This window comes from Dasypus novemcinctus, chromosome 5 (assembly GCF_030445035.2).
Source record: "Dasypus novemcinctus isolate mDasNov1 chromosome 5, mDasNov1.1.hap2, whole genome shotgun sequence".
In the NCBI taxonomy this organism is placed as follows: domain Eukaryota; kingdom Metazoa; phylum Chordata; class Mammalia; order Cingulata; family Dasypodidae; genus Dasypus; species Dasypus novemcinctus.
The window spans coordinates 43,626,699-43,652,433 of record NC_080677.1 but is presented as its reverse complement, the minus strand read 5'-3'; the positions used below and the strand labels follow the sequence as shown (position 1 = coordinate 43,652,433).

Sequence of the window (25,735 nt, the reverse complement as noted above, 5' to 3'; positions counted from 1 at the left end):
TACCATCACTGCCATCAATTACCAAACTTTTCTATCACCCTAAATGGAAAATTTGCACCAATTAAACCTTAACTCCCCATTCCCTACTCACATCCCAGGCCCTGGAAACCTGTATTTCAGTTTCAGATTATTATTTTGCTTATTCTAATTATTTTATCAGTGAGATCATATTAGTCCTTTTGTGTCTGGCTTATTTCATTTACTATGGTATCGTCAAGGTTAATCCATGTTGTTGCATGTACCAGAACTTCATTCCTTTTTATGACTGAATAATATTCCATGCATACACACACACACACACACACCACATTTTGTTTATCCTATTATTGGTTGGTGGACATGGGTTGCTTCCATCTTTTGGCACTTATGAATGATGCCAGTATGAACCTTGGTGTGCAAATATTTGTTTGAGTCCTTACTTTTAACACTTTTGGGTATATACATACCCAAAAAGATTGGCAGGTCATATGGTAATTCTATACTTAACTCTCTGAGAAACCATCAAACTGTTTTCCACAGCAGCTGTACCATCCTACATTCCTACCAAAATAGGCAAGTGTTCCCTTATCTCCAACACTTGTTATTTTTCATTTCTCGATTAGTAGCCATTCCAGTGGGTATAAAATGGTATTCAAGGTGGTTCTGATTTGCATTTCTCTACTAGCAAATAATGTTGAGCATCTTTTCTTTTGCTTAGTGGCCCTTTGTATATCTTCTTTGGAGAAACCTCTATTCAAGTCTTTCACCCATTTTTAAATTAGGTTGTTTATCTTTTTGTTGTTGAGTTATAGGATTTCTTCCTATATTCTGGATACTAAACTTTCATTGGATATGTGGTTACAAATATTTTTTCCATTCCACATGTTGTTATTTATTTTCATGATGAAGTCCTTTGATGTGCAAGTTTTAAATTTTGATTAAGTCTCAAATGTCTATTTTTTCTTTGGTAGCTTATAGTTTTGGTGTAAAATCTGAGAAAACTTTGCCTTACACAAAGTCCTGAAGATGCTACCCTATGCTTCCTTCTAGGAGTTTTATAGTTTTGGTTCTTATATTTAGGGTTTTTAAAAAGATTTTATTTATTTACTTAATTATAATCCTCCACCCCCACCCTGAGATGGCTCTGTCGGCTTATTGGCTGCTCACTGTGTCTGCTCGTCTTCTCTAGGAGGCACTGGAAACTGAACCCAGGACCTCCCACATGGGAGGCAAGTGCCCAACCTCCTGAATCACATCTGCTCCCTGCTGGCTGCATTGTCTTCTAGCTGCATCATAGGCTGGTTGTGTCATTTGCTCTTTGCAGTGTCTGCTTGTTGCAGCAATTGCAGCATCTGCAGGTTGCAGTATCTGCTGGTTGCAGCAGTTGCAGTGGTTGCAGTGTCTGCTGGTTGCAGCATCTGCTGGTTGTAGCATCTGTTCACCTTCTTTAGGAGGCACTAAGAAACAAACCCAGGACATCAAGGTGGGAGGTAGGTACCCAACTGCTTGAGCCACATCAACTACTATATTTAGGTTTTGTATTGTTTTTAAAGATTTATTTAGTTATTTCTCCCCCCTCCCTCCATTGTCTGCTCTCTGTGTCCATTCACAGTGTGTTCTTTTGTGTTTGTTTGTATTCTCATTAGGTGGCTCCAGGAGCCAATCCTGGACCTTCCAGAGTGGAAGAGAGGTGACCATTCTCTTGCACCACCTCAACTCCCTAATATGCTGCATCTCTTATTATCTCTCCTCTGTGTCTCCTTTTGTTATATCATCTTGCTGCACCAGCTCTCCACATAGGTCAGCACTCCTGCCTGGGGCAGCACTCTGCATGGGCCAGCTTGCCACACGGGCCAGCTTGCCTTCACCAGGAGGGCCTGGGTATCAAACCCTGGACCTCCCATATGGCAGATGGGAGCCCAATTACTTGAGCCACATCTGCTTCCCTATATTTAGGTTTTGATCCATTTTGTACTGACATTTGTATATGGTGTGAGGTAAGGATCCCATTCACTAATTCTGCATACAGATATCCAGTTTTCCCAGCACCATTTGTTGAAGAGAATATTATTTCCTCATTCAGCTACCTTGGTACCCTTGTCAAAAATCAATTGGCTGTAGATGCGAAAGTTTGCTTCTGAACGCTCAATTCAAATCCATTGGTCTATGTGTCTGTCTCTGTGCCAGTATCATGCTGTTTTGAATGCTATAGCTTTGGAATATGTTTTAAAATCAGGATGCGTGTATCTTTCAATGCCATTCTTCCTTTTCAGATGGCCATTTAGGGCCCCTTACCCTTCCATATGTATTTGATGTATTTCAGTTTCTAAAAAGAAGGCTGTTGGAACTTTGATTGAGATTGCATTGAATTGCTTTGCATGGAATTGACATCTTAACCATATTTTAATCTTCTAGTAAATGAACATGGAATATCTGTTTATCTATTTATGTTTTATTTTATTTCTTTCAGTAATGTGCTATAGTTTTCCATGTATAAATTCTTTACATCCTTGGTTAAATTTATTTCTAGATATTTGAGCCTCTTAGTTGCTATTATAAATGGATTTTTTTCTTGAATTCCTCTTAAGATTGGTCATCACTAATATATAGAATATGGATTTTTCATGTTGATTTGTACCCAGACATTTTATTTAGTTTGGTTATTAACTTTAGTAGGTTTTTTGTGGATTTTCTCAGGATTTTCTATATGTAGGATCATGTCATCTGCATATATGGAAAGTTTTACTTCTTCCTCTCCAATTTCATTGGATTTTATCTCTTTCTCTTGCTTAATTGCTCTGGCTAGAATTTCCAGTACATTGTTGAATAGCAGTGGTGACAGTAGACATCCTTGTCTTGTTCCCAGTCTTAGCTGGAAAGCTTAGGATGCTAGCTGTGGGGTGTTTTGTTTTGTTTTTCACACATATGCCTTTTATCATGCTGAGGAAGTTTCCTTCTATTCCTCTTTTTCAAAATGTTTTTATTAAGAAGAGGTGTTGGATTTTGTCAAATGCCTTTTCTGCATCAATTTGGAAGATCATGTGTGTATGTTTTCCCTTCATTCTATTAGTGTATTAAATTATTTACCTTTTTTGTTGAACTACCCTTGCATACCTTGGATGAATTCCAACTTGATCACAGTGTGTAATTCTCTTAATGTGCTGTTGGATTTGGCTTGCTATTATTTTGGTGAGGATTTTGTACCTATTTTCACCAGGGATAATGGTATATAATTTTCTTTACTTCTGGTATCTGTATCATGGTTTTCATATTAGTGTGATGTTGGCCTCATAAATTGAATTAGGGAGTATCCCCTTCTTTTCAATTTTTTGCAAGAGTTTGAACAGAACTGGTATTAATTCTTCTTGTAATGTTTGGTAAAATTCACCAGAAATGTCATCTGGTCCTGGACTTTTCTTTGTTGGTAAGTTTTTGATTACTGATTCATTCTCTTTGCTTGTAATCGGTCTGCTGAGATCTTCTGTTTCTTCTTGAGTCAATATAGATAGTTTATGTGTTTTTAGGAATGTGTACATTTTAGATAAGTTATCTAATTAGTTGTTTTATAGCTGTTCATGCTTATCTTCTTATAGCCTTTTTTTCTGTGGGGTAGGTAGTAATGACCCCCAATTCATTTCATATTTTAGTTAATTATGGCTGCTCTCTTTTTTTTGTCTACCTAACTAAAGATTTGTTGATTTTATTGATCTTCCTAAACCACCTTTTAGGTTGCCTCTATTGTTTTAGTCTCTATTGCATTTATTTCTTCTTTAATCTTTTTTTCATTTCCTTCCTTCTACTTCCTTTGGGTTTAGTTTACTCTTCTTATAGATCCTTCAGTTGTGAAGTTGTTCTTGATGAGTTTTTTCATTTTAATATAAGCATTTAGAGCTATAAATTTTCTTCTCAATACTGTCTTTGCTGCCTTCCATAACTTTTGGTATTTTGTGTTTTTGTTTTCATTTGCCTTAAAATATTTCCTAATTTTCCTTGTGAATTTTTCTTTGACCTATTAAGATTGCATTGTTTTATTGCCACATATTTGTGAATTTTGCAGTTCTCTCTCTGTTCCGATTTCTAGTGTCTTTCCACTGTAGTATGAGAAGATACTTTGTATGATTTCAATATTTTTTAATTTATTGAGACTTTTTTTTTTGATCTAACACATGATCTATCCTGGAGAATGATCCATGTGCACTAGAGAAGAATGTGTATTTGCTGCCATTGGATGAAGTGTTCTATATATGTGTTAGGTCTAGTTGGTTTATAGTACTACTCAACTCCTTTATTTCCCTTTTTATTCTTCTGTCTGTACATTTTGTCTATTATTGAAAGTGGTGAATTGAAGTCTCCTACTATTAATATAGGACCATAATTCCCCCCTTCATATCTAACCATTTTTGCTTCATATATTTTGGGGACTGTCAGTAAGTACATATAATTTATAAATGTTACGTCTTCTTGTTGAATTGATCCCTTTATCAGTATATAGTGACTATCTTTTGTCTCTCATAGCAGTTTTTCACTTAATATCTATTTTATCTGATATCAGTATAGCTACTCCAGCTCTCATTCAGTTATTATTTGCACGGTATATTCTTTTCCATTCTTTCACTTTCAACCTATCTGTATCTTTCCATTTAAGGTAAATCTCTTGTATACAGCATATAGTTAGGTTGTGCTTTTTATCCATTCACCAGTCTTTGCCTTTTGAATGGAGAGTTTAATCTACTTATATTTTTTTAAAGTTTGCTACTGATTATGCAGGCCTTTCTTCTACCATTTTGCTATTTGATCTTTGTAATTCTTATACCTCTTCTGACTAATCCTCAATTTCACTGGTAATACCTTTCAAATTTATTTGATGTTTTCTATTGTACCATTTTGAGTCCCTTCTCATTTCTTCTTGTATATAATTTTCGTATATTTTTTTTGTGGTTACCATAGGACTTGAATTTAACAACCTAAACCCATAATATTCACATTAGATTTGAAACCAACTTACTTTCAGTAACATGCACATATACTCTTCCTCTACCTCCAGCCCTCAACCTTTTTGTTGTTACTTGTCACAGATTATATCTTTTTTTTTTAAAGATTTATTTATTTATTTATTTCTCTCCCCCCCCATCAACCCCGGTTCTCTGTTCTCTGTGTCTATTTGCTGCGTCTTGTTTCTTTGTCCGCTTCTGTTGTTGTCAGTGACACGGGAATCTGTGTTTCTTTTTGTTGCATCATCTTGTTGTGTCAGCTCTCCGTGTGTGCGGCACCATTCCTGGGCAGGCTGCACTTTCTTTCGTGCTGGGCAGCTCTCCTTATGGGGCTCTCTCCTTGCGCATGGGGCTCCCCTATGTGGGGGACACCCCTGAGTGGCACAGCATTCCTTGCATGCATCAGCACTGTGCATGGGCCAGCTCCACATGGGTCAAGGAGGCCTGGGGTTTGAACCACAGACCTCCCATGTGGTAGACGGATGCCCTAACCACCGGGCCAAGTCTGTTTCCCCAGATTATATTTTAATATATTGTATATCACAAACCATAGGCTTATCATTGCTTCTTATGCATTTGCCTTTTAGAACCTGTAAGAAGTAAAAAGTGGAGTGATGTACCAAAAATACAGTGCCATTGCACTGGTATTTATGATTATCGGTATGGTTACTTTTACCAAAGGCTTTTATTTATGCCACTTCTATCCCCTCTTTAGTATCTTTTACTCTCAGCCTGAAGAATTCCTTTAGCATTGCTTATAGGGTAGGACTAATGGTGACAAATTCCCTCAGCTTTTGTTTCTCTGGGAATGTCTGAATCTCTCCCTCATATTCGAAAGGCAATCTTGCCAGATATAAAATTCTTCATTGGCGATTGCTTTTTATCAACACATTAAATACTTTGTCCCACTGCCCTCTTAACCTTAATGGTTTCTGATGAAATCAGTGCTTAATCTTATTGGGACTCCCTTATACCTAACACATTGCTTTTGTCTTGCAGCTTTCAGAACTCTCTGCTCATCATTGCCTTGGTATAGTTTGGCTAATTTATATCTAGGTGTGGTTCTCTTCAAGTTTATCCTGTTCGGGGTTCATTGGATTTCTTCAGTGTGCATTTTCATTTCTTTCATTAAATTTGGGAAGATTTCTGCTATTTTATATTTGAACATTCCTTCTGCCTCTTTTTTTCATCTCCTTCTGGAATTCCCATAATGCATATATTGGTACACTTGATTATCTCCCACAGGTCTCGGGCTCTGTTTATCTTTTTCATTCTTTTTCCTTTCTGCTCCACAGTCTGAATCATTTCATTTGTCTAGTTTAATGTTCACTGATTGTTTCTTCTGCCACCAGCTCCAATCTGCTGTTGAAAGCTTCCAAGCAATTTTTCATTTCAGCTATTATGTATTTTTATATTCAGTTATTATATAGTCTCTGACTCCAGTATTTCTACTTAGTCCTTTATAAGATTTCTTCTCCTTTCTGAGTTTCTCAAATTGTGTAGTCATTGTTTTCCTGATATCCTTCAGTCCTTTCTCCATGTTTTCCTTTATTTCCGTGAGCATATTGAGGATCTTTTTTTTAAAGTCTTTATCCAGTATGTCCCAAGTTTTATCTTTTTTGAAGGTTTCTGGATTATTATCTTGTCCTTTGAATGTGCCATAATTTCATGTTTCTCTGTCTTGTAATCTTTTGTTACACATTGTACATTTTAATATTTTCAAGCACTAACTCTGGAATTTAGTTCCTGAGCTGTCTGTTCCTTAAGTTTGTATCCAAATAGTGATAGGACTGAGATCCCCTTAAGAACCTGGAGTTAACAAAAGCCAAGGACCAAGGTAAACATACAAACAAAACACCTTTCACACCTTTAGAGTTTAACCCTCCTGTAAAGAAGAACAGCTTGAGGTGAAAATGAAGTGGAAGGTCCTCTCCATCTTTTCTGAGGCTATATTTTGTTCTGAACTTGTGCTTGCTCATGGCCTAAGGAATTTCCCCATTTACAGAAATTTGAATGCCCTCCTTTCTCCATATGAAATAGACTTCCTCCTTCTCCTGGTTGTTGGATAGTATGACTTAAAGAAGGTCATCTATTGTGTAATGCTGCTTTGTTTCTTATACTGCTTTAGTTATCTATGAGCTGCTTCTGCCTGCAGGAAAAGTTCTGGAAGGACAAGCCAGAGGTATATTTCCCAATTCAGTCTTTCAGGCTATCACCCAAAAGACTGGCGCTGACATACAGTCACCACAATATGCACATAGAGGTTACTCTGCTCCCTCCAGAACAGAGTCAGGGACCCACGATGGGAGTGCAGGCTGGCTCCACACCATGCTGGGCAGGAGCTAGCAATAGTGCCATGAGCTTCTTCTACCATATTTTAAATTTGTGTTTTCTTGACTTGTAACTTTCCCAGTTACTGCAACCCTTTATCTTTTTTCTAGAGTTCTTAGGAAGATGGATCTGCCAGTTTTTGCTAGTTATGCAAAGATTCTATGGGGGGAATGGCACCCTAGATCATCCTACACTGCCATCTCCATCAACTGGAAGCCAGGCTAGGGTCAGATTTCTTTTAATCCTATCACAGAAGTCATCATTTTTTTCCCCCAAGGCAATGTATTTTGCCAAAAGTATAGTCCTATGAATAAAAATGGTATAAATAAATGGATTTTGTTTTTAAAAGAAATTTTTTATTTTGAAAGAAATTTTCTTAATTGCTGCCTATTCATATTTATAAGTTCTCTTCTACTTCTTTTTTAAGAATCATTTTTACTTGAGGGTTTCTGTGAATATTGGGAGTAAAAAATGGTTATCAGAAATCAAGTAGCAGGCAGCAGACATTGCCTCTAGTATCCATATTCCAGAATAATCCTTATAATATCAACACAGATGTTTCTTTTTCCCATGATCTATAATATCTTCAAATTTAAAAACTGAAGCGCCAAATAAATTCAGCCCCTTTTTGTTGTTGATAAAAAGAACATTGGGTTCTGAAGCCATCTTCAAACTCATATATTAAAATCCTGTTTATTATTTCAACAGATGAGCTCTGAGTGCAAAGTGTGTGGGAAGAATTTATCTTATTTTTACAGATTAGAAAGCTGATGCATAGAGATTACATTATATATATGAGGTCAATGAAGATATCAACAGAACTGTGATGAGCCAAAAGTGCATTCCACAAAAAGTCTAAAAATAAATTAGATTTCCAAATGATATGTAACTAGCATTTTAAAACATCTTGTAAAATTAATATATTCATATAATCATGTCTTTCATTTCAGCTATAATTTAGGCTATCATCATTTTACCAGATTCACAGGAAATTCCCAGCACAGTTTGCCAGTTAATCTTAGAACAAAAAGTCCAAAGAAGTCACATAGACACGCATATGTATTTTTTTAATTTGAAGAGCTTATATCTATAAAATACAAAATATCATCTGTGGTAAGTCAACCTAAAAGAACTAAAGTTGCTCTTAGATGGGGACAAGACTGCAAAAATAAAAATATTCACACATTTCAGCTTAGTTCTGACAGATATTTGTTGGCAATTTCAAGGTTGCTGCTAATTGTCCTGAGTGGAAAATCTAGGTTAAGCTATTTTGAATATTTGGTGTCTTTCTTTTAATCATTAAGATCCAAAATTTTTCCAATAGTGGCTTGATTTGTTCTTTGGAGCACCCATATCAACCATTCCTATCTTTTGCTGAATTTTAGTAAAATTCTTAAATATGTTTTAGTGAAAGTGAAAAGCAACCTCTACCATTGGCATCTCCAAGGCTTTGAGAAACAGCCTCCTCATCATCAAATTCTAACCTGAAAATTCACCTTTAGATTATAATTAAGAAATTAACGTCTATAGCAACATACTTCTGTGTGAATGTGTGTGTGTGTATGTGTGTGTGTTAGAGAGAGAGAGAAAGCGAGAGGGATAGAGAGAGAGGAAGGGAGGGAGGGAGATAGGGAGAGAAACTTGCAAATAAACCAAGCAAAAGGGGAAAATAAGGATTTTGCAGAACAGCTTCACATGGAAGCCGGAGAGACTTTTTAGACCAACTGGCTTTTCTTCAGCTTGCATGCTATGTGCTGTGTGTGAAAACACTCACATATAAACAGGAATTTGAGCTCAGCAACACTTCTGCTTGCTTTCTCTTCCTCTCCCTTCGCCTCCACAGGTCCCTTTACTTCCTAATCTGCCAAATCAAATGCAAAAGCAGGAGCAATGGCCTACAATTAGCTTTTTCAATTAAAGTGTAGAGTTCAAAGTTGACTCCAGAGTGAGTAATTGTTTTTGAAAACCACAACCTGCAAGCAGCTGCCAGATTATTATAACGGTTTATTTAACCTCCAAACATCTGATCAATTTTATTATCTAGGCAGAAGGGAGATGAACTGTAGAGCAAGATTTAAAATATACTACTCATCCTAGACGTCTGAAAGAACATGAAAATTCTTCAGCACCATAAATATCCTTTTGCCATCACCTTGCTGAGAAAACAAGTTCAAAATCACACATCTTATTGGAAAGTCAGCAGAAACAAAGAAACTGAATGCAAAACCATCCAGACATTCAGGTGGGATAGGGGTGTGGGGAAGGGGTCAGGAGTAATTTACAAAATTACAGGGTTTAAAAACATTCAAATATCCAGTTTAGGATGTCTGGGGTTTGTATTCATCCAGAAAGGGGATAGAGAGGGCTGCCAACCTCACCAAAACAAAGAATATCACATTTCAAGAATCATGATTTGGCTGCCTCCACACTGCCAACTTTAATATTCTGTTATCTGCATCGAAGCCTTTGTATTATATAAATGGGCGGAATTCATCCATCTCCTTCCTGATCTTACCATCACCATCTTGCCAGACCTTCCCTGCAGCTTCTCTCCCTTGCTGCCTTTGCAAATTAAAAGGATTTGTTGATTATCTCTCTACCCATTCAAGAAGGCAATAATAGGTAAGAATATAGACTCTGTAGCCAGTGTTTCTGGATTTCCTTCTCAGTTCCACTATTTACCATGACCACGGGAAAATTGCTTCATTTCTCTGTGGCTGTTTCCTTACCCATAACTCACAGCTTGGTTGTGAAGACTGAACTGTGATCATACATAAGGCACTTAGAACTGTACCTGGTACATAGTAAGTGCTATGTGAGTTGTAGCTGTTTATCATGTTTATCATTCACTCTGGATGCAATTTTTAGTTCCCCTTGGCTCTGTCTTCTGCCTGTTAGACAATTCTACCCACTCTGTGGTTCAGCTCCAGTTCTTGGAACATCTTTCAAGGTTGCTGGGAATGAGGGTTCAAAACAGCCAGCTCCTTGTGCTGTTTTTCTGCCCTTGCTTTGAGGTGGTGTTATTAGAAGAATACAGGTAATTCCCAACTATAGTGGTCTCCAAAATTTACCAATCACTCATAGTCACAGAGGGGAAGACAGCTACTAATTTTCATCACTGCTTCTGAGGAATTGGTATTGAATCTTTTCTGTCCATTCCAGCAATGTTGATTTGAAAGAATAAAAATTATAGAAAGAAAAAGACAATTTATAATGTGAAATAGGAAATGAACCATTCATTTCTACAAAAAGGACACTTTATTACAGCAAAAATAACACCATCTAAATTCTGATTTTTTTACTTTTATTTTCTGCTGATTCTTTTCTATCTATTCTCCAATCCCATTTCACTTTCCCCTATACAACTATGCTAATATATATGATATCTTTGAATTCCCATGAATCTTTCATAATATATATTGCTTTTATATATCTTTTAAATGCAAAATTGATTTATTTTTAACCTAATAATCAATAAAGTTTACTGATTTATAAAGATTTTGATTCACTGTGTTTATATTTTTAAATATTCTGCAAAGAATATTTAAGATACATTAACATTATTTTGTTAATGTATTTCTTTGCTTCTAATTACTGCCGAATATTCCAAAGTACGTGTCTAATACATTTTCACCTGAACACTCAAGGCTTGCCACTTTATTAACAACATATTAACATCTAATGATTTACCTCATATTTGAACAATCATAATGAGTCTGGTAATTAACTGGAAATTTTTTTTTCCCATCCAATCTTATACATAAGATTTTTCCACCTAAATTATTGAGACAGTTGATTCTCTCTTTCACTTTCTAGTAAACATTCACTCAGAGAAACTAACATTTTGTTTTGAAATCTAATAGCTAGAAACTAACATGTTTTGTGGCTAAAAGTATCTTTCAGACATACTAAACAACATAAAACATAGCCATTTTAGAATCGTCATGGAAATAGGCCATGAACAAAGAGTACATAATAACAAGCTAACCATGTTTTCAGCATCTGTAACATTTTAATTATAAAGATGCAGGACATGCACAAACACTGAAATAACTTAGATGTCTATCAATAGGAGACTGGGATCTAAATCAATATGGAATTTATGTAACCATATAAAATGAAGTAATTCTGTAAGTACTGACACAGAAATAGCTTCAAAATACAGTGTTAATGGGAAAGGCAAGTCACGGAAGAGTATTTGTCATATGATTCCAGTTTTGCTAAAAAAGCAAAGGACATATGCATGTATAATAGTGTATATCCAGAACTGTATGTGCTAGCAAATATGAGGGCAGATTCAGATTGCAGAGAGGGACAGCATTGCCTAGGGAAGAGGACAAAATTTTACCTTTTAATTTTTGTCCGTCATTACCATTTACATTTTTTGGATTGTGTACAAGTGTGTATTGATTTCATAATTAATTTTCCTGTACATAAATAAAACAAAAATATAGCAAATAATCCTGGCCTGTGAGGTAGGTGGGAGTCATAGTTTTATTTACAAATGGAGAAATGGTAGAGCTTATCTAATCACAGCATCATTCAGGCCAGCAGAGGCAGCAGTAAGAAAGAAACAAAAGAGCAGATCAAGAATATCCCCCTACCCCAAATCACAGGCAATGTAACATCAAAGTAACTGAACCATTTCACGTTTTGACCATCACTTGCAAACTTATGCTTTCGGTTTTTTGTCTGTTTGCTTGTTTGTTTGTAAATTGCAGTGGAAAAGAAATTTAAGATATTCCCATTTAAATAGAGTAACCATTTTCAGTGAACTGGAGGAATTGGAGGAATTAGAGAAAACTGTTTTGTAGCCATTGATGCTGACAGTAAAGTAACTGAAAATATTTTTCAAGTATTTAAGATGTTAAGAAATTAAATTTTGTCATAAAGTATATTTGAAATAACCACACATGCTTCTATATCCTTCATGAAAATTATGCATTTTAAAAATATATTTTAGAATATATTTACCATATAAATATCTAAAATCAAATTTTCACGAAGATTTTACTTTTGGATGTTTAAAAATCGCTGTTTCTGCTCAATGTTTCATTCATTATTTTTAGTTTTTCTTCAAAAACTGAAACATAAAAAGTTCAGGCCAAAATAGAACTTGGGACTTAAGTAAGAATTTGTCCATGTTTCTAAATTATATAGAGAATCTAGGGAAAACAGGAGACTTTTTAAATGGAAATATGAAAAAGTTTAAAAGCACAGAACTAGCCATCCTATTGTAAAAAGTGCTCTTACCTTTAAGAAATACTCATTTTTATTTTTCCTCAGGCAGGTAACAATTTTAAAAAAATTGCAAATTAAGCATTTGATTTTGCTACTATATAACCAAACCCATTGTCCAGTGAAATAATTTATCTTAAATGTCTATAACAGAAAGTTGCAGACTAACTACCAGCTAAATACATGACTTTTCTTCATGGCAAATAAAACATACTAACAATAGATCTAACAATTTTGTGACCCATACTCAAGTTCCCAGATGCTTTACATTGTTAGCCACAAAATATATAACTGATCTGGATTCTATTTTCACACAATGCTTTTTTGCCTTATTCTGAACTTTTCACATGTAAAAATAAAAACATTAATGTTATATACACTATATATATATTGTATACTATATACTACACTAATTTTTCTTAGCACAATTTTCCTTTGCTTATCAAAATATTTAATAATATTTGAATTAGAATAATAGTAAGAATATCAAACGAATTCTAGGTTTTTGCAATTGAATCTTACTTTCCAGCTATCTTACCAGAAGCAAGGCAACAAATGAAATATTTATGATATTATACTTCCCCTAGTGGGCATTTTAAGAACGGACTGTTCTGCCACCTATTTGCACACTCCGACGCATTCAGAGTTTCAAGATTCTTAAGATCCTGAATGGGAAGGGCCTTTGACTGTTGTCTAGTTAACAGTTTCTGTGATGTAATCAGCTAGCCAGCTCATGCTTCACCTAGGTCTCACTCCTTCAAGAAAGCTATGTTTCTGTCTCGAGGTGCCTAATTATACTTTAAGAAGACATGTTTCTTAATTCCAAAAACCTCTTCTTGTAACATTCATTTCTTGGACCTCCTTCTTGAAGAAGCTGGGAAGAATTTAATCTCAATTTCATTTTTCCCATTATTAAAGTATATTTAGAAAATATCTCCACATAAGACTTTTACTGTTAAGCAAGTGAAAAACAATAGCATTGAAAAGCCATTAAAAAAAAAATTCTCTTTCAAGCAAGGGTAACAAAATAAGAATGTGGTATTAATAATCCATTATATTACAAACATAAAATGATTACTCTCTTTGCCTTCCTATAATGTCATTGGCCATTACATCTAAGTAAAATTATCCAATAGTAAAATTGGCCATTACATCTAAGTAAAATTATCCAATAGTAAAATTTATTCAGATAAATATGATCAACAAATACTTGTTAATTTTATCTAGTTTTTCTTTCACTCTGTAGGAAACTACAGAAATAATTTCTATTGTATGGAGGACCTAGTGAAACGGAATGCTTCCCTCCCCCACAGTGGTAGGGGAGCCCTATGCGGAACCTAAAAGACCTCAAGTTACAGCCCAACAGATGAAGCAAAAATATGTCTCCCAACTAGCAGAGCTCAGTCACAGGGAACCAAGGGCTACCAGATACTCAAAATTCCTTTTCCCAATTCGCAGGCTTCTTACTGAAGCCCCCTGCCCGCATCATGCTCTACTTCCCTTGAGGGAAGGAAAAGCCTCCTGCTCCTTTGCCCTACAAGCTAGCACAGAATCTAAACTAAGCAGATGTGTAAACTAGGTGTATTGTTGATGAAGATGAAGTCGCAGATCCTAACGCTTGGCTTTACCACCATTTATTAATCATTTATACCCTATCAGGGGATAATTTGCCTTTCTGTGAGAATCTGCTGCCGATAGCTGTGTTTTGGTGGGGAAAGGGAGTGAGGAAAGAGGTAGCCATCAGGGAGACTTAGGACAGGTCTTTGGGTTTGTGACTGTGGAAAAACCATGGCAGCAAGAATGGGAGAGAAGACATCTGAGAGAAAGAGAGGCCAGTCAAAGGCATGTTCCACAGACTTGTCTAGGACTACCCAGATTGCTGTACCACAGAAAAGAAAGTTCAGCCTTTCTCAAAAGCAAAGGCCTCCAGAAATATGGATTCAGACCCACCCACATTCCGCTGGGCCACACCTTAGTAAACCAACAACACCTTCCAGAGGTCCTGTGTACAATGCATTCACACCCTCAGGAATGTACACCCACAGGAATGTGGGCAGAGATGAAGACCTCTAAATTAGGGTACATAATTCCATCTACCACAAATTGGTATCCCTAGTCTTCTCCCTATAAACCTGGCCTGTGATTCTTAGAAGTCTACTATGAGGTCTGCTTACATGAATATCTGGGTCTGGGGGTTGGTTCTCTTCTGTGTAGCATCGTCATTGTCCCACATATCCCTGACAGCCAATGTTCCCATTAATGATACCGCATAAGCTGCAAAAGGATCTTACTGTGCCATAACCTCATGGAAAAAAGTTTTTAAGCATCAGTTTCTTAGTGTGTTGCAGAGTGGTTCATCAGATTTCTGGTTCAAAAGCAACAGAAAAAAAAACAATCTAACAAACAGCATGCATGTCAGAGAAGAAATAGCAAGAGGGTGAATCAAGTATCATAATTAAAACAGACTGCATTCTCAAGAAAATCAACTGCAGGCGCATGAAAGGGCTTCATGAATTCATGCTTTTATTTACTAAGCACTATGTCAATGATAAAGTATTGATGAAGATATCTTTTTGTCATCACAAGAGCATTTTCAAATTGGAGATTTAATTACATTAAAAAAACTACTTGACATCTACTTAGATTCAGTTATATTTATAAATTTTCAATAGTTTGATATCTAAGTTTTTCACATCTAAGTCTTAATTGCCCACCGCAGATGGACTATGTCTTCACACTTTCCACTTACTTCATTCTCAAATATGTACTATGAACCTGAACAAAGGCATCCTTAAGTCTATAATACAATGGTTGTGGCCTGTGAATAAAGTCAACTTTATTATTTGTCCAATTATCATTTGTCCATATTTAATGTGTCCAAATGTGATTTTTAGTCTAAATATTCCATGCAGAGACTATGGGAATCTTGGAAAAAAAAGTTTATCTCTTGGTGCCTCTTACCATTATTAGCTCCTTTTACCATATGCCTCCAAACCCCAACTCCTAACTCCCCGCATTGTCCCACTGCTGGGACATGGTTTCTTAACCATGACCTTCTCTCTGTGCTACACAGGAGTAGGAATGGGTTAGAGTAGTAATTCTCCAGGGAAGGGAGAGAATAGGCAAAGGGAGAAGTAAGAAGCTTGCATCACCCTAAAAAGTTTGTTTAGTAATGTATTTTATATCTTAAAAAATATTGTTTCTATAACAAAAACTTCACAGAGCAAATTTAAGCTAAAACTTCTTTGCTTGCATGTTTAATTGCTGTTGTAACAGATTACCATAAATTTGTGACTTAAAACAATAGAAATTTATTATCTTATAGTACTGCAGGATGGAATTCTGACACAGATCTCAAAGGGTTGGCAGGGCTGAATTCTTTTTGTGGAGGTTCTAGGGGCAAAGTTCTTTCTTTCCTCTTTACAGCTTCTCCAGACTGCCCACCACGTCCGTGGTGCACGCCCCCGTCCTCCATTTTCAAAGCCATTGATGTTGCGTCTCTCTGCGCCTTTCTTCCATAGTCACACTCCCCACTTTGACCTTCCTCTTCCACCCTTGAGGATTTTGTGACTACAGGATAATCCAGGATAATCCCCTTTATTTTAAGGTCAGGGGATTAACAACTTTAATTCCTTCTTCAACCTTAATTCTCTTCTGCAGTGTAAGGTAGTGTGTTCACAGGTTGTAGGGATTCAGGCGTGGTTATCTTTGGAGGATTATCATTCTGCCTACCACAGTTGGTGAGGAGACTCATAATATGGTAATTATTAATCATGGACTGGATGCCCCCTTAAAGGGAGATAAAAATGCAAATTTTAAACAGTAAGGGAGAATGAAAAGGAAGAAGCATTATCATAAGGGAGAGTGGGTTAGGAAACTTGAGCAACATTAGTTCGGTGATAAAATTAATTCAGGAGGTGGTTTGATAGGGTGAAGAAGGCAAATGCATTTATGTGGGAGTCTACATTTTTTTAGCTTTAACTCTTAAACTGATGAACTTTGTGACCTTGTTCAAGTCACTCTGTCTGGAGTCCAGTTTCCTCTGTGAAATAAGCTGTTGGACTTGAGAATGCAACTAAAATGATCTCAAGGTGAAAAGAAATAATATGACTTCAGATGTTTCCTGGCCCAGAGGTCTGTATTTTAAAGGAAACCAAACCTTTAAAATCTGCATCAGCCTGTAGTTAGGAAAGATATCCCTTAGGTATCTTACCACATTGAAGAACATCTATTTCACTACTGGTGCAATGTGCAAAATTATAGAGAAAGCAATTCTGTACCTTTTGTTTGGGATTTTCCTTTATACTTTCGATGATTAATGACAAGTCTCATCAAACTCTTCCTCTACTGAGTTATGAATTTCTCAGAGAAAGGCACCACAAATTAACAACAAAGGTCGTAAATGCTAATGCCTACCAACACCAGGCAGTAAATAAAGGCGGCAGAGAGTGGTACGTTAGGGAATAGTGGGACCTAGAGAAAACTAGAGTGTGTGCCCATTTAAAAAGAAATAGCTACTTCTTAGGTTGAAATCACTTGTACTGTAAGCAAAGGGCCCCATATTGCTGACAACTATATTTTATAATGAAAATTCTAAATTTTCAAATGCAGGCAACTATTTTATATTTTTAACACAAATATGAAAGAAAATACCTGGGGCTAAATGCAGCTGCAGGGTCTTCTGGTTTGTAAACTCTGGCTAGTTGTCTAGACTTTATAAAGCTAAATGTCACCGAATGTCACTCAACATATGGGGTATACATAACAATGCTGTCACATGTTTATGCAAAAGAAAGAACATACTTGTATATTGAGTAAAAGAATGGACTAGAGAGTATTAGACCATGAGTTGATATTTTAAAATGTTTCTTCATTCTGTTTATTGATTTTATAGTACATTAAGGAAACCCCTAAATAAACTTCCTTTACTATCAAAGCATACATTAAGTCCTTTCAGAAAACAATCTTTACATTAGTTGAGGGTGGGAGATTTGGTTTGTCGTTATCACAATAAGATGATTCTGGTCATCACTAAGAGCTTGAACAACAGGAAACATTTGTAATATTTAGATCTTGAATGTTGTGTTTTAAATGTCAATGTCAGTAAAATAAATCACATATTCCCCAACTTTTATGAAAGACAAAACCCTGCAAAACTCACAGACATACATGTGCAATGTATACTTTTGTGTGTGCACATTGATAGATGATAGAGATTTTATTTTCTTTCTGAATGAATCTTAATGCCTATGTGGAAGTCCAAACAAGAAAATCAAATCCTACCACCAGGTGGAGCTTAGCTTCCATTAAAGCAGCAGATAATTTTCAAAGCTTTTAAGTGCTTGTTTGAATTCTTTGTATACCTCAGGAAAGGACTGAAGAAAAAAGGTAAATTTCAAAGTAGATTGAAAGTATTTTAAAAGCCTGTTATAAATTCCAGTTACCACAGAACTTTAAGTATTCATGAGTATTCATTTGATCAGGTGCTAAGTGGCCATTCCTAAATGATTTGACAATGGACTTCCTTCCTTTCTGTTATTTTCCCTTTCCTTGTATGAGAATGTAGTTAAATTCCTATATATTCAAGCACCCAACTTTAAATAAAAACCACAGGTCATCACTAGAACAGGACCTAAGAAGTAAAATTATCAAAACAACTAGTTCACTTTACAGAAAGATTGAACACCTTATATTACACACCAGAGCATGCATTCTCAAATAGATGAAATGAAACACAGTGTGTAAAGCACCTAGCACAGTGCCTGAAGTAGAGTCAGCTGGTAGTAAAAGTTACTTCCACCATATTCTCCAAGGAGACAACCCTCTAATTATTAGTACCTACCAAATCAATGTTCCACTTGTCTAAAAAATCCTCATTGTGTGTTCAAAGTAGTGCTAGTCTTGGAGGGCATACGATTTTAAACCAAGAAGTGATGCTTGTCCTTAAGTTAGGCAGAAAAGATGAAATACAAATTAGTGTACCTGTCAACTGGGCGTCAAGCTAAGCTATCAAGTAGTGATTTTATGGTCTGTAAGTAAAATAAGAATCAAGAGAGATCAAGGAAGGTATACCAATAGAGCAGAAACAGGAATGAGTACTCCAGAAAGAGTGGGGATTGAATAAATAGAGGGCAGGTGAAGTGTTGGTAAACAAGAACAAAAGTCAAAGCACAGCTCTAGGAAGGGGGTGAGTAGGTTTGTGGTCAAAAAACAACATGTCTGATTCCACTGTTGGTGTGTTTTGGCCTAAAGGATGAAACTAGACTGCAAATAGCAAGATGGACTAAGATGATGGAGGGTGGTAAGGGGCAAATGGTGAGCTTACTTGCTAGTGAAGAAAGTAGAGAGTTATAGAAGACTGTGGGTCAGGAATGTAGAATGAAGAGAGCATTATTCACATGGCATATAAAGGGAGAGAAGATGGACTCAGAATGGTCATTTGGGAGGCTCGGTCAGTCATGAGCCAGCCTGCCTACCTGCTGTCTTTCCTTCCAGTCAAGAGCATTTATTATTTTGGATTCTAAGGACATAAAGATGTATAAAACATGCCCTCTGCTCTTACGTTGCCTACTGATAAAATACTGTATGTTTTATAATAGAGGCACAGCACTGCATACATACAGATGAAGAAGAAACAAATTAAATGTGCGGGAAAAGATACAAAGGCAGATCTGGCAGCAGCAAGCCTGGCAAAGGAATAAGGTAAGATAGAATATTGTGATCAGGAAATGGTAAGTGATTTACTTGAATGTGTAGCAGGTAGGGCAGGAGTGACTTCACTGATGTGGGAATAAACTTACGTGGTGGCAGGAGAAATTAAGAAGAAAGCTGAGATTTAATGACTAGGTCAAGGAAAAATAGTCTGGTTGCATAGAGAGGAGGGAAAAAGAAAAGGATTCAAGATTCCAAAGGAGAGAGAGCAGTAAGTAGTGGTAACATTGTCAATGGCCTGAATGTGGGGAACAAATCAAGCTTGGGGAGAAAATATGAGCTCAGATTTCTATTAATGTACAGTTACAGAAAAATTTTGTTAAGTAGACAATTGGAGATCCGTGACTGAAGTTTCATGTGATATTCATTGGGAGGTGGAGAGAAGGCACGGAGAGACAAGAAAACGGCACTGAAAATAGTGGCACTGATTATCTGCTTTACTCCTTTAAAACTTAATATACATAAGGCAGGACTACTTGCGTTGTTTGTGTTTTGTTCTCTGGGATCTTTCCATTCCTTATATTTAAAGCTAGTAGCCTGGCTTTATGGTTCCTTGCCTCATGGGTTTTGGCAGGGAGGACAGCAGGAAAAGCCCGAAGATACAGGCACTGCTGGGTCTGGTGTAAAAATCTATTTTGTACTAACAGTCCCTGGATAAGAGAGGAAGGGTCTTTGAGGCGAGAGAGAACTGGAGATCTGGAAGACGTTGATGCACCCCAAGAATACAGGGGCCAGGTGGGCAGGTTGCCCCTGAGCACTGGACCTGCAAAGGTAGTCAGTGGTCAACAGTGCGGCTGCCTGGCTGCGACGGGAGGGCCAGTGCTGATGCTCTATTGCTCCCCAACATCCAGGGACTTCACAGATCCCTGATGCGAGGGGAGTCTGAGGATGATAGTCTTCCAACCCCACAGGATCAGAGATTAAAATCAGAGCTAAGATGATTTAAAGAAAAGAATAGTAGATATTTTTGGACACGAATTTATGAACTAAATACTCCATATGCTTAAATTGAATCTTAGCTATCACTTGATTTACAGAGTCTGTCTCCCTTGCTAGTCAAGGCTGTAAGGGCTTATATCCCAAAAGATAAAGGCTCAATAAAAGATTATTTATAGTGCTGCTAGACTGAAATTTGATGTTATGCCTGAAGGGACTTTAATGGACTACTGTTAAGTTTAATGAAAGATGGAGTTAACCAGATAGGTAAAACATAACGCTTAGGCTCAACGAGATTACACCTTAGAAGGGACAGATATGTAGAGAGAATACTTCACTATAATATGTAATCTGTAAGCAAAGTTATCCATTGGTGCTATGTGAATACTGGAGCAGAAGAGTGTGCTGTCCTTTGGAACATTTAGGGAAAGCGTCCAGTAGGAGTCCACGCCAAATCCTGAAGACTCAGGCAATAACTAGACACAGTATTCTCCGTACTTCAAGTGCCAAGCAGCTTTCTCCTCTGAACTCCTATCACTACCTAGCAACGCCATTCACATCACTGATACCATCTAACACTTCTTTGTCATAATTTTCATTTTTTCTCACCTCCACAAAAAGTGTCCGGGAGAACAGGAATCCTGCCTTTTATCTCCTTTTAGAATTTCTACAGGATCAACAGGTCTTTATCATAAGCCTAAAACAATCTTAATTAGGGAACAGGATTTTGTCTACTACACAATCTTGATTTAATAAACAGGAGACACATAACTGCTGCTAATGACTAACTCTGCAAGTTGGCCTGAATCTCATAGAAGAATGGGGATAAAAACGAAAAACTGGAAGACAATTGAAAAAGTAGACTATTTTTTAAATCACTCATTGTTAAATCAAATAGACTATTTTTTAAATCACTCATTTCTCATTTTTATTTATGTTCACATTTAGGTCTTAGTTGATGAGAAACAGTGTGAGGGAATACAAAGAACATGTGGTTGGGTACTGGCTCTATCACTTAACAAGCTGTGGGATCACTGCAAGCCTCACTTGCCTGTATGAGTCTTAGGCTTTTCTGTAAAATAAGGATAATTGTGAGCTCCCTAGAGAGTTAAATCATATATGTGAAAATTACTTGAGAGGGAGTAAAACACAATTTAAAAGGTTATTATTAGATAATTAGTTTTTCTCCAAGATACTCATTACTCTAATGAAGATCACTAAGACTTAAATATAGAAAAAGGCAGAGTCTCTATTTTATATACTTTGCACACACTTGTATTATTTTATAAGATGGTATTCTTTATTCAGGCCTCATAAAATAGTTTTCCCAATTATTAACACATTGAGATATTTTAGTAAAAAATTATCTTTGTCTTTTTTTTACTAGTCTTACAAGTTGACTGTGGTTAAGACCATAAAATCTAGACTTTGGGAAATGTATCAATATCATGCCATTTTGTGTTTAACTTGCTGGACACATGAGCATAATATTCTTGAAGGGGATGGGTAAGAGTGCTATTATGCATTCTGGGGCGTGTTTAATCTTGATTGAGGGAATAAGGCAAGTCCTTGGGAGGGGGCTAGAGCTGGGAGGAGGCACTGCGTAGTCTCCCTAGTCTAGGGGTAGTTGGACCCAAATATCCAGGTATCTAAAGTGGTTCTGATAATGAGCCAAGTGGAGACAGGCCTGACGTGAAAAAGCAAATCTGTGTTTGCTTTTCTCTGGCTGCAACACCTATCTTTATAGCAGTAGAGATTATTTCAGTTTCAGGGAGAGTCTAACCTATAAATCCTTCAACTGTATGTGTCTGAGATCAAGTTCTCTGAGTGAGTTGGGAGAGCACCCCCGATTGATGATATCCAGGATGCAAGAACAGTCCCTCTTCTGGGGATGGTGTGGGGCATGTCAGGGACATTTAAGCTTGGAGATGGAGGTGCCCAGCAGAGTGCTTATGAGGGTCATCAGCAACAGTGGTGGCAGCAAGGTGGCAATATAAAAAAGGAAAGTATGAGAAACTGAGAGACTTATGCTAGACATGCATGAAATTACTGAGAAGGGTACTGTGAGAAGGGTTGGATTCTGGAAGAAATCATGCAGATTCATTTTATAAGAATTATACAAACTTGGGTTTAAAAAAAAAAGAGGAAGTGTAATCTCAATTTTATATCACAGACTAGAGAAGCCACCAATGTAAGAGCTATACAATCACTTAAAAAATAAATAACACCTAACCAATATTCAAAAGGAACTGACCTAGAAACAGATTAACTTCAAGTGTTGAATCTGCATTGCCAATGAATATTGGTATGTATGAACATGTATCAGAAATATTTATTTTCTCTATTTTCCCATTTATTTTCAGGATAAACTTTGATACCTAATTTCTACATGTTCTTCTTGTAACGTAGCCCAAAGTCAAAATATATTTGCCTTAGAACTCTTTTAAGAAAATGTTCACATGAAAAAACACACATCATTTTTCTCTACTTCTACACATTCACTCCCTCCCTCTCCACATACATGTTCACACAGCTTTCTTAGAAATATGAAATTTTGGGAGATTCAGAATTGTTAACTTTGGGGTTGTCTTTCTTAAGAGGGAATTTTAAGTCTAGGTCAAAGGTAACCAAACGAATGTAGAATGCCACATTACTTATTTCTTCCAATATGATTTTCAGTTCATATACTGATATTACAGTTGTAGAAAGAAAATGGGCATTGCAAAAGCTCTAGGTGAAAAGTCTCCGATCTATAAAATTGTCCTTTAGTGTAGTCACTGATTTAGGCAGTTATGTAAAAAGAATCATTAAATCTTTATTAATCATAAAGATGTAGTAATTTACAGGTTATATTTAGTGTTAAGAGAATATCCAAGTGTTTTAAGAGTTGAAGGGTAAGCTGATATTAAGCAACAATTAAAATTAACAAAGTAAACAACTTACATAGGTTTGGGAAGGAGTAATGTTACATGTCGCTCCATGATTAACCCAAATCCTTTAATAACATTAAAATTCCCAAATCAGAGCCAAGAATATTTGTTCTATAGTTGCTTCTCCCTGCTAAATTATTATAGCATATTTTTCTTAAATTTCTGATTTATGTTATAATTTATGGATAGTCCCACTGGGATCCTTGAAGCTCTTAATTTGTTTACATATTTTGGCTCCTTTCCAAATTTATGTGAATAGTAACTGATCCAAGAAAACAAACAAGAGGAAATGTGTTTGAATAGCATTCTTTTATTATCAGGTCATACATAGCTCCATTCAGTAAAACAGGCAACTGAATTCTTGAACTGAGCAGTTTAAGAATACAGTTTTTGAAATTCAGGTGGGATTAAGGAGAACGATTTTCTATTCAAACTAGAAAAAGGAACTATGAACTTAACAGGGCCTTAAAATCATGCAGGATGGGAAAAATTCCTCTAAACTGTTGAAAAAAAAAAACAGCAACAGATTTTATCATCTATTTCCTCCTCCTCAAAGGGATGTTTTGTTATCCACTTAGACGGAAGAGCTTGCTTTCAACCAAATTAAGGCCTCTGATATAAAGGATTGGAAAGGGGGTTTAAAAACCCTCACATACCAATAAACCAAACAATTTCAATAGCCCATTTTATAATGAGGTAGAACAAAGAACATAATGCGTAGCTCCAAAATGGCAAAGCTCCAAAAGCCTCATTCAGTTAATCTACTGGATGCTTTGCCAAACCTTATCCAAATAACCCAATTATTACAGTCTACAGAGTAGTGGAAATTCTTACAAAATTGGCTTCTATGTGGAATTGCAAATCATGTCTCTATTCGGGTCACAACAATCACCAGGATTGCCTTGTTGAAGCTTTGCCTCTGGGCTCAACTGCAATTGTGCAAAATGAAAAATAAGGGGACGCATCCAGGTAAAATTCTGGAGATAGATTTAAACCAGATTTTTTGAAACCTGAAGTAAGAATAGTCCCTCCTATTTGTGATCCAATTCTCTGAAAAACTGTTAAGTTTTAGAGTAGAGGTAAGGAATTCTGGATTCCAAAATGAGTTTAGCTTCCAGTATGCTGGATGATCATGAGCCTTTAATCTTTGCATCAGTTTTTTGCAACTGTCATATCAGGAGATTGTAGAGACCTACCTCAGAGAGACCCTGCAAGGATTAATTAAGGTTAAACTGGAAGAAAAAAATTGCATTTGACAAGCCAGACTTCATCTATGTTGCTACATAGACCCAGATGTTTTAACAACTGTTCAGATTATTTGGTAGCATCCTTACTAAGTAGAGAATTAATTTGTATAATGCATTTAAGCTGCAAAGACTTATTTAAAAGAAATAAAGTATTAAAATGTTTCAGATGGGAAGGGAAAAATAATGTAGTTCCTCTAAGGTCTAGCTTGTCATTCTGGGCACCATTCGCCCATGAATTTTCCTACAGAGAAAATGTCAGTGGACATATGTGCATAGCAGAGTCTCAAGATGAGGAAAGACTTTGTATTTCCTCATGACTGGGCATTAATCTAGACCCTCCATTCTCTTGTAAAGAATGGTGAATGGATTTCAACTTCTCTTTATGTCTTGCTATGGTGCCGGGGCACATATGGTTATCTGCAACTCTGGTTCAAGAACTCTGCTTCTACTTTTCGATCTTCCATTCTCTGTATCCATGTGTGCCTAATCATTCATTGACTGAGGAAATCCCAACAACTTTGAAGCTCACAGGAATGGTATTTGCTTTAGTCTGCTAGGCTGCCAAAAGCAATATACCAGAAATGGGTTGGCTTTTACAGTAGGGATTTATTAGCTTACAAGTTTACAGTTCCGAGGCTGCAAAAAAGTTCAAATCAAGGCATCATCAATGCTTTTTCTCTGAAGACTGGCTGCTGGCAATTTCAGACTGTTCTGTCATATGACAGAGCACATGGTGGCATCTGCTGGTCTCTCCCTTCTCTTCTGGGTTTTGCTTTCCGCTTCTTGCTTCTGTGGTTTCTTCTTTTCTCTGACTTATATTCTCTTAAAAAGGACTCCAGCAAAAGGATTTAAGACCCACTCTGGGTCATGCCTTAACTGAAGTAACCTAATCAAAACCCCTACTTTTAATAGATTTATGCCCACAGTAATGGATTTGTTTCCAGAACTTATTTTCTGGGGTCCATACAGCTTCAAACCATCACAGTATTGTTAATTACCATAAATCAGGGATCAGTTGATTTCACTGGCACATGCAGATTCAAGGATGCTACAAAATACGTTAGAGTTGGGAGGGGTAAAGGAAGCACAGATAAACACTGAAAAGTAATAGACTTATCCATTTTCCTTCTATTGCTATTCAAGAAAAAATATTTGAGATTCCCATTTTTGAGAGTCATTCTTTAGGGAATCTTAAGATACTGGTTTGTGATATTATATAGCATAATGGTTAGGAATATAGGCTTTGGAGTTAGATGCCTAATTTGAATCCCAATTCTCCCACTTACTGCTTCAGAGACTCTGAACAAGTTATTGTAAACATCTGTGCCTTGGTTTCCTCATCAGTTAAATGGTGACAGGTATACTACCTATC

General features: G+C 36.4%; 1 protein-coding gene across 4 annotated transcripts in view; it reads right to left on the bottom strand.

The window, feature by feature from the left end:
* The window catches only part of CRPPA (CDP-L-ribitol pyrophosphorylase A), a 393,039-nt gene that overhangs the window by 40,094 nt on the left and 327,210 nt on the right, over positions 1 to 25,735 (bottom strand). The gene's annotated exons all lie outside the window — the stretch shown is intronic.